A 10,442-nucleotide genomic window follows, 5' to 3' on the forward strand; every position below is an offset into this window, starting at 1 on the left:
TGCACTGTGTGATAGATAGGAGCTTGTTGTCTCCATTAAATGTTCTCTCCTGCTCTACCAAGAAGTACCGTGTTTTATTCTGAGTGAACTGAGCGTTCAGTAAACAGGTTCAGGGATGAACAACTGTCTGACCTGTCCAAAGGCCACATTGGAAAATTGATCAGATCCATGTGGTAAAGATGTCTGTTCAGAAATGGAGGGCCTCTCCCAATCGAAGGTCAATCCTTGTGAGCCGCTATCTGGTGGCTTTTTATTATGACTGTCGTGATCTGAGGGCTTTTAGAAACCCCTCTGATTTGCATTCAGACCCTCAGTCAGATCCCTCACAGCGTCTGGAGGTGCTTTCTGGATTCGGTCATATACAGCTCCTCCTGGTCTGTGTCTTGAATACTAATGTGCAGCTGTTAAAAGAGTGCGCAGTCATCATGGCTGACGAGTCCCAACACAATAGACACAAAAGACAGAGAAACAAAACCTATTATTTAGGTGGCGAAACCAGTTCAGGGTGGCAGAGACATTTTCTGCACGAGTGAATGTCTAATTTTAATCAACGTGCATGTAACTCTTCTACTGTTTACTAAACTCCTGTTTGCTGAAAGAGGAGCAGAAAGTTAGACATGAGAGTTTGAAAACTGTCAGCTTCATTTTACAAAACCCACCTTCATGCAGATAGTTCATGTCGCCTGTTTTGCTGCTGCTCCTTCCTCTCTTGCATAAATGTGGAGATTATAGAGCGTCTTCCTCCAGTGTAAAGGATGCCAAGCTTTAGCTGAACTGAATGAATGAATCAGTCCTTGAACTACACAGTGACTTCTTGTCTAATATGTCAAAGCAGCGTTCCATCAATACAGCTCACAGCTATGTTTCCATTACTAGAAGAGGACTATCTTCAACAATACCCAGGATATTTGCTAAACAAAGTTGCTTGTTTTTTGTAAATGCTACCATATGCCAGTCTGATGAGATTAAATTTAAAAGTTTTGGGATTATTTTTCTTTTTTCATCCCATGCATTGCCAGGGAAATCTTTGTCTGTTATTTCATTCATTCTACGTAGTTTTATTGATTATTTTACCAGAACTTTCAAAGAACTGTCGTTAACCGGAGCAATACATACAACTTTTGATGTTATCTGGGTAATGAAATGCCAGAAATACCAGTGCCAGATTTTATTATTTATTTATTTATTTATTTATTATTTATTTATTTATTTATTTATTTATTTTCCTGGCCTTCAAACATGAATATTTGTCACTGAAGCGAAGCTGCTGATTTTGTGATCGGTATTCATACAACAGTAGGGCTGATGAGAAATAACAGAACTACTGAACTCCTACTTTTGTGCTTGTGCGACTATTTTAAAGTACAAATTTTAAATTTTAATGTCTAGATTTAATGAGATCTTTGTGTGATGATGTCCACAAAGAACTCTTTACAGATGCTTTTAACTATGCGTGAAGCATGAAGCAGCAGGATTATGAGAAGATATAATCTGAACATGCATGAATATGTATTGCAGGGAAATGAAATAACACCACCCACTACGAGTGTTTCCCAGCACGCCGATGTGTTCAAACACCAGACAGCCAAGTTCGGCTGCGACCTTCCCTGATGGTGGCATATGTGCTGAAGGACAGCCAGGCCCTCGAGGCTCACGTGCTTTGCTGAAGGCCCTTCGCCACCTCCCTGGAGTTTTGTAATCACTCCACAGGACAGAAAGAACAGTGCAGGGAGCGACGGGTTAAGAGCAGACGCTGCCAGACTGAGATCTCACTGGAAGTGTGATGACATTTGGCAACATGGCAATTAAAAAGAAAAAAAAATGTTGCAAAGTACATAAGTAGACAGTTTGGGGTCAGGGAAAGGCTGCATTTCTTTAGAGTTGAGCTGCAAGTTATACAATTTAATATAATAGTGAAGGTTATTTTTAAAGACCACAAGCAGTACAGATGAAGAGGTGGTGGAGTTCTGTGACTGTGGATGAAGGCAGGATACAAGTCACTAGTCTCTCTGAGAAAGTCACAGCACATCTTAAAACATAATACTGTGGGTGGAAACCGACAACAGGGAGGAACATGGAAACTCCACACAGAAAGGCCTGATCTGGGCTTGAATCCAAAGCCCTTTTTCTAGAAAGCAAGAGTGTTGATAGTACAAAAGGCATTCTGGGAAATGTAGGAAGTCATCTATAACAGATTGGACAGTGCTGTTGTGGAGGATGAAAGATGATGTAAGTGTAAATGGATAAAATCAACTGTTAAGACAAATAGAGAAGCCTGAATACAGTTTTTTTTTTTAATATTCAGTTTATTCTTGCAATACTTTAACTTATAATAATAATAATAATAATGAATTTTATTTATCATGCACTTTACATTTGTAAAACAAATTTCAAAGTGCTACTTGTAGAATAAAATACACGGATTTTAAGTGGGGATTTTTTATTTGGATTCAACATGTTCTTTGTAGCAGCATACGTCACAAACTGTCTCCTGCTTTCGTGCATGTGCACAGTGGAGACTGTCTATGAATCCTAAGTGAACCACATCAATGAAGAATATTGACTGGGAGAAAGCAAACTAATAACACCGGTGTTTCTCTCATTATTGAAAGTGTAGAATAAACGCGACAGATCTCAGAGATCCTGCTTGAGCTACATTTAGAGTAACAGTGTATTCTGTGGCTGTCCTCACTGATTCTTATTAGTTTGGAGGAAGTGACCAAATACGGTCACATGCACAGTAAAGGGTTAATACATTTTAGTCGACCATCCCTCATTGGCATGGGTAATATCACCTCAGCCCTCAGATTTAAACCCTCTGTGGCTCCTACTAGCTTCTTAAAGGTGCTCTCAGCTTCCCTGTGGAGGCGTGCGGTATCGACACGCCACTGAGCCTCTTGCGTCATGATGAAATGGATATGACACACAGGTAATCAGTGCATCCATCACCGCACGTCCATTAGTGTCTGGGTCCTCAGCGTCGGCCCTGCTCACTGCAGACGGCTGCCTGATTGACCGATGAGGCACAGGGACATCCTGGCAACGCCAGAGATCACGTTTCATCCCAGGAGAGGAGCAGGAGGAGGAGGATGAGGAGGAGAATAGCTGTAATGGTCTTCCTTGAATGCAGCTGTCGCCCACATGGAGCAATTAATAAAGGCTCAGTGGATCCATACAGCAGGCCGATCGCTGATAAACAAACCTGGTGGCATCAGAAAGCCCTCAGGGAGACGCAGTCGATAGTGGCAGTAAAGCTCAGTGGATCTCATCATACAGGGCCATGGACGCAAATATAAATACACGGAGCTTATCACACAGTTTGTACAAGCGTGAATCATCCTCATGTCAGCACATTCCCTCTGGTCACTGCTATTGACACCACCGTGCAAAGATACAGGATTACAGTTATTATGGTTAACCGTCTGTCACTGGAAATATGCAACCTGGAGGCTGAGATCAGTTGTAACATGAGTCAGTTGTATCACTTCTAGTTTCTGAATATGTTGAGTGTCGTCATTTTTTTCCGCGTCCACAGTGCTTTCAACATGTCAAACTGCAACGCCACGCATGGCTTTTCTCATGCTAAACAGCAGGTTACAGGCTTTGACTGAATTTCATGTATTTCACACACACAGAAAAAAAGATGATCCATATCCCGCAGCGGGAAGCAGTCGGGGAAATTACATGTGCTATATGGAAGCTTTTATTTCTAAAATGGCTGTCATTCTGTATTTATTGCATATATTTTTCAAAATCCAATCACATTGTTCTATGTTACATTTTGTTCTCCAAATTTAAATTTGTCCTTGTTGCATGTATTTGACTATGTTACTGTCACTTTAAATGCTCACACTTTATGAAAAATGAATATTACTTCTGCCCTCGTTCTTAATATTATATATCCATTTTTAGCTCATTTACTGTGATTATTTCTGAATAATGGCAGGGATGCAGACATTTTGTAAAATGTTCATCTATTTCTTCAGTATTTCTCATTCCAATTCCTCAAGTGAGTCACAAACACGCCTCAAAGTTCATTCTTTAAACACACAGCAGTCAAAGATCTTGATGGTAATAAACACATGAAGTGATTGTGCTATAGTTCACTTGCATTTGTGCATAAAATAAATAAATGATTGCATACCTGTAACACTCTCTAATAAAACCCCCAAACTGAGCCCTGATATCAGAAATTATCCAAAGGAAACAACAAAAAAATGTCTGAGAAAAAAAGTTTTGAATATATTTCAACTTCACCTATTCTTTTCATGGCATTATTTCGTAGTTTATTTTACTGATATAAAATATTTTTCCTTGTGAGTCTCTGCCAAGACATTGTCAGCAGTTATCTTTAAGATGAGCTGGTTCGTAGCTGTGAGGGTGTTTCTCAACGGAGAACATTATCTAACAGAACAACTGAATTAATGTCAGTCGGTGCTTGTTTGTTTTAGCCAGTTAGTTACATCAGCGTGGCATTGATGTGCATCATCAGCAGCTTAACCCTAAACTGCACTATGGGGTCACTTTACCTCATGTTTCAAACAATCCATTTCCAGTTTGTGTTGAAGTTTGCAACAGCTCCATCATCTGATCGGTATTGTGTCAGACTTCACACACATTTCTGTTCTAGGCCATTTAAAAAACCAAAAGGGCCACATTTCAATCCATCCTCAATAGAAGTGATTGCACTGAGGATCAAAACCTCCCCTGCTGCAGGTCACCTGGTAATCAGCCCTGTGCAAAGGAGCGTGTGTGTGTGTGTGTGTGTGTGTGTGTGTGTGTGTGTGTGTGTGGTGTGTGTGTGTGTGTGTGTGTGTGTGTGTGTGTGCTTTCACTGAAAGCAGCCTCCTGGCAGTGACCCGTGAATGAAGGCGATGTTCATATCACGCTCAACATACTGGTTGAGTTCTCCGCTCGCACACATCCGGAGGCTGGGGGTGTGTTCGTCGAGTGTGAGGACAAAACGTCAGCCTGAAGCTGGATCGACGCAGACAGAGATGAGTGATGGCTGCTGAGATGAGGAGCAGGTCTGGGAGCTGAGCAGAGAAAAAAAGATCTGTGAATCACACCACACACACATCACGTCCACACACACCCACACTCACAAACACACAAACACACACACACACACACACACACACACATCACGTCCACACACACCCACACTCACAAACACACACACACACACACACACACACACACACACACACACACACACACACACACACACAACACACACACACAGTCTTGTATTTCTATCCTTGTGGGGACCATCATTGACTCCCATTCATGTCTAGCCCCTAACCCTGACCCTTACCCTAACCCTAACCCACACCACAATAAAGCCTAACCCTAAGAAATGTTTTTGCACTTTTACTTTTTTCAGTAACAACAACATGGTCAAGAAAACACTGTTTCTCCTACTTAGATCGGAAAAAGGTCCCCACAAGGCACGTCGTTCCACGTTTTGCTATCCTTGTGGGACATTTGGCCCCGACAAGGATAGAAATACAAGAACACACACACACACACACACACACACACACTTATTACCTGCAGACTGACTCTAAACTCTAATGAATAACTGACCCCACACTTAGTCAAACCTGAATATGTGTATCTAATGTTTTTTTTTTTGTTTTCATTTAATATGTTTTCCTCATCTAAAAATCATTTTCCCGATGGAAACTTTCTTACGTACCCATAAGTATGTAGGGTTAACAGGTTCATTCAGACTTACTGTGACATAGTTACCAAACCCAAACCCAACCTACTCTCGCCTTAAAAGTTGTTTTTACTTCAATATATAATAATCTTCTTCGTGAACACTCAGCGTTTGTCCTCCTTGAGACAGCAGTTCCCTGTAATGACAGATTTAGGCCTCCACAGATTTTACACTTCCACACAACCACACACACTCCACTACAGCACTTTCCACATTCCCATCACACACACACACACACACACACACACACACACACACACACACACACACACACACACACACACAGCAGAAATCCTGGCAGTGAGACAAGAGGGAAAAAAATGGCCGAGCAAACAATATTCAGCGAGTAATGGAAGAAGATGTATCATGAGTGGCAGTAATATGACACTGCAGCGTCAGCAGGTTTAGTTCCTGTCGGGACAGCTACTTTACCACAATATTAAATGCACTTAAAGCTCATGTGTTTTTATTTATTTATTTCACAATCTATGCTCCAATAATCTTCAAATGTTGTTCCCTCTGAGTTTTTAGTAGCGGTGCTGAATCTACAGAAAGCAGTTCTGTGCTTCTCTACCACACTGCACATGTTCACCAGACTGTAACGGGTTTGTGAAACAACCCAAAAAAACAAAAACGTGCCACGATGTACAAAGAGAAGCAATACCTGCAGGTTGGCCTGCAACTGAACATGAATCAAAAAGTAGCTCTGCAGGCTATTTGTGTTGCTGTCATTCACCCACCAAGGAGAGAAAATGTGAATGACACACATTAGAACTCTCCAGACGAGGGGAACCGTGTGGATCGTGGGCGCAGTTCGGGCAAACGTGCGGTGATTAATAATTCAGAGGGAATTATTGATCTGTCGCTCGGTTTCTCTGCAGTCAGGGATGTACATGAAGCCGGAGGGTCCCCCTGCTCCAGAGCCTTTCATGTGGACCTGACAGCACGCGCCCACACACACCGACACTCAAACTGTGAGATTAACACAACAATGAAGCTGTCATATCCTCCAGGAGGGCTTAACAAAGAAGTTTTTTTTTACATTATCAACATTAAGAAAGTGGATGTATAAGTAGGATATAAGATGTCTTTTTGAGTTTCATCTTGGGAACCTCTTAAGTGAAATTTAATCAAATCACAGTAACACGAGCTGCACTGTGAAAGAAGAGCATCTGTAGGGATGTTTGTAATGTCCTTGGGGTGGAGGACGAATACACGAGGTTACCACTTAATTAAATATAACTACTGCTGTCCTGGACAGCAGCCCTGCAGTAAGCTCTGTTTTTAAGAAGCTTATTATGCTCACTTCATGCTGAGGAAAGGCTGCATTTACTTGTAGTGCGCATTTTATGATGCATAGATTTTATTACATTGCGGTTTTTCTAGCAGATGGAGAATCATATTTTTTATGCATCTGTGGGGAAATATTGTACATTGAAAGATCAGGTTTCCAACAATAAAGATTTAATGGAGATAGCTGACCTAGACACCATATGTCAAATAAACATACACATCAAAACTGCGATAGTTGTAAAAGTTACATGCAGGAAGAGGAAAATGGCTAATCTTTGATCTTTTGATATCTCTCACTTTGAGTCTTCAGTTTTTTAGATCACACATTTAGATACACATTTTAAACATACAAACAGAACATCGTAAATGAAATGGAGGAAGTATGTCAACATTTTTTAAGTAAAAACTCAAACTTGAGACATTTTTAGTGAAAATGACTGTGGGATTATTATATTGTCCAGACTCATTACTCAACACAGAATCTGAATCCTGGCTGATTAAACATATGCAGCTGGTGAAGGACGTACAGGTGGCAACGGTGCCGAGTCTGAGAGTCGACCACAGTTCCTGGCTTCAATGGAGCATAAAGGAGACACATTCACATTTCAGACAGAAGCTTTTAAAGACACAATGAGTGCGCTCACGTGTGTTTCTACAGGGCAGCTTCGGCAGTCAGAGAGTGAAGGGTTTGTTGCATAGCAACGCTCTTTTCAATGAAATGCAAAAATAAAGAAAAAAAGGTGAGTTTCCTGTATTACATACAAATCACATGCAGCAACTAAACGAGTCAGATCATCTTCATTTTTGAGTACTTCCAGTGGTCGAAAGGTTTTTTTTTTTTTTTATTAAGGATTTTTTTCGCCACTGTTCATCGGTGTTGTGAATGTTTACGTCGATGCTTTAACTCCACTTTTCAAAGTAATGCTTTTGGAATTGGTCAGTGATGAAAGTGGTTGATGATCTTTTCAGTGAGCTTGTTACCTTTATCATAGGCTAAAACAGTTGGAACGAGACAGAGCTGCTGTCTCTCTAATGCTTTTGGTGCTACTACATAAACCAATGCCTTTCCAGGAGTCATGAACATCCAAAACATCTTCCTCCAACAAACTGATACAGTTAAACATGCTATAGGAGGCAAAGAAATAGCAGATAAATGAGTTACTGGTTAGTTTTATATTCAGTGATTATTCCACAATTATTCAAAGAAGCCAAAGGAAACTGTTTTGCACGTCTTGCACAACATTAATCCAAAAAAAAAAAAAAATGAGACACTTATCCTCAACTTGTAAAAACATATTTTCAGCTATAGTCAAACATAAGCTGGGATAAAATATAGATCAGTTTTGCCTATTAAAACTAGCGATCACGTTAGTCACACTACAGTTTGCTGTAAGATCACTGGGGTGCCTTTAAGAAGCTGTACACATCTTTATTTTTCACACACACCCTGTGAAAATCTGGGCCACACAGTGGTGCTATAGAGAAAGTCTGCAGCTCAAGCCTCTGCTGGAGGTTATGAGAAGCTGGAATTATATTTATATCTGACGGATGGATCCTGAGTAGGTTGATTTTTATTGCTCCAGAAGGTCCTTTAAAAAAAAAAAAAAGGTTTAACAGAGTAAATAAATTTTAGTTTTCCATCAACTGTACTCACACAGTTCAGACTTTAAATGAACTGCTGCAGCCTCTTAAATGAAAAATAGAGTCAGTCAGGCTAAAAGCGTTCAGTCATAGTGATAACACTCAGAAACGCTTCTGCACACAGTTGAAAAAAAAATCAAAGTCAGCTCATCCAGCCGCCATGTGACGACTCGTTTCCCCGCAATTATGGCAAAAATGAATGAGGATGATGTTAAAGCATTGGAGGAGGGAGGAGAACAGAAGAGGAGGATAAACAGAAGACTACAGAGGAGAGCAAGGCAGGGAAAGGAAGAATGTTGCAGAAGAATACATAAGAAAAGAAGGGATAACATATAAGAAGAGAAAGGAGAGAGGAGATGGAAAAGGGAGGAGAGTGGAGGAGGTGCAGGATGGAGGGAGGAGGAGACGAGGAGGAGCTGGGGGGCTGGAATAAGTGATATTTGAAGGAGAGAAAAGCAGCCTGCCTGGAGGAGGGTGTGGCAGGCCGGGCATCAGAGCTGTGCAGCTAACAGCTGCCTGACATTTAGAGGAGATCGCTGGTTATCTGAGATGATGCTGCACCGAGAGAACGACTGTGTCACCAGCAGGCTTTTTCACAAAGACGTTTTTAAAATACTAAATCAGGTGTAGCCAATGCCCTCCGGTAGGACCGCACAGAGTCAGTAGAAAGCAGAGAATAAACTCGTATTGCTATTTTAGATGACTCACAACTTACATTTCCACCGTTTTTTTTTTAACAATAAGGTGCTGAAAGTATTTCCCAGGAGCCATGATGCATGAAAATCAGCCCAACTGACTGTTCCTGCACTCAGATACAGTTTCTCCGCTGCATCTTTGAACATGGAAGAAACTATATCATTAGAGAGCTTCAGTTGCACTAAACAAGAGAACATTAACTTCTGATAGAATAGCTCTCCAATTTCAAATGGAGGAAGTCAAAAGCAGCTTGTCATGCTGAGATGATGCGCAAAGACTTTATCAGCAGCACTTAAAGGCATCGATGAAAACGGTGTTCTCCAGCCCACTGAATGATATGTGCTCATCAAAAAGTCTCCCTGATTCATGCTGAAGGAGTAGTGTTTCATGTTTATTTAATGCACCGTGGAGAAGAAAATGCTGATGTCAGGACCTCCTCATGTGAAAAGCAGCAGAATGGTCATTGTGCAGGCTGGATGTTATCCAGGAGTACATGTTTTGTGGCTTCTAGTGCCTGTCCCACCAATAAAAGGGGAAAGGAAGGGTGATGTAATGCACTTTTACAACTAAAAGGATCAGGAGGGAGGAGGACCAGGTTTAAATGAGAGCCTGTGGTCCAAGTCCTGCCAAGGGATAAAGGTCAGCAAGAAGTATGAGGCAGCTAATGTGGCGCCGCAAGAGGAGTTCTTCAAATCCAAACTGATTGAGTAATTTGACTCCTGTTCTGATCGCACATAAAAGTGAAAATGTGCATCTTCAGCAGTGTAGAGGTACATGTATACAACCTTTTGACTGTGTTTTGTTCAGGGTGTCTGAAGCACTGCCACCGATCAGCTTCTCTGAATTAGCCTCAAGGTCTCTCGGTGTTAGTCAAATGTTGTGTTTCCAGACTTGCAGTGGGCCAAACCAGCAGAGCTGAGAGTTTATTTTAGCTGGTGTCTGTCCCACCCAGCAGCTGCTGTTTGACTCACAGCTGTTTGAAAAGTCCCCTTCCTGGAACACATTTGCTTCACACTAAATAATTACATCTCTCTAGGCCTATATTTGTCCAACGAAATGCATTTGTCAAGACAGTCCGACTCGGCAG

Source organism: Salarias fasciatus, chromosome 1 (assembly GCF_902148845.1).
Source record: "Salarias fasciatus chromosome 1, fSalaFa1.1, whole genome shotgun sequence".
Classification (NCBI taxonomy): domain Eukaryota; kingdom Metazoa; phylum Chordata; class Actinopteri; order Blenniiformes; family Blenniidae; genus Salarias; species Salarias fasciatus.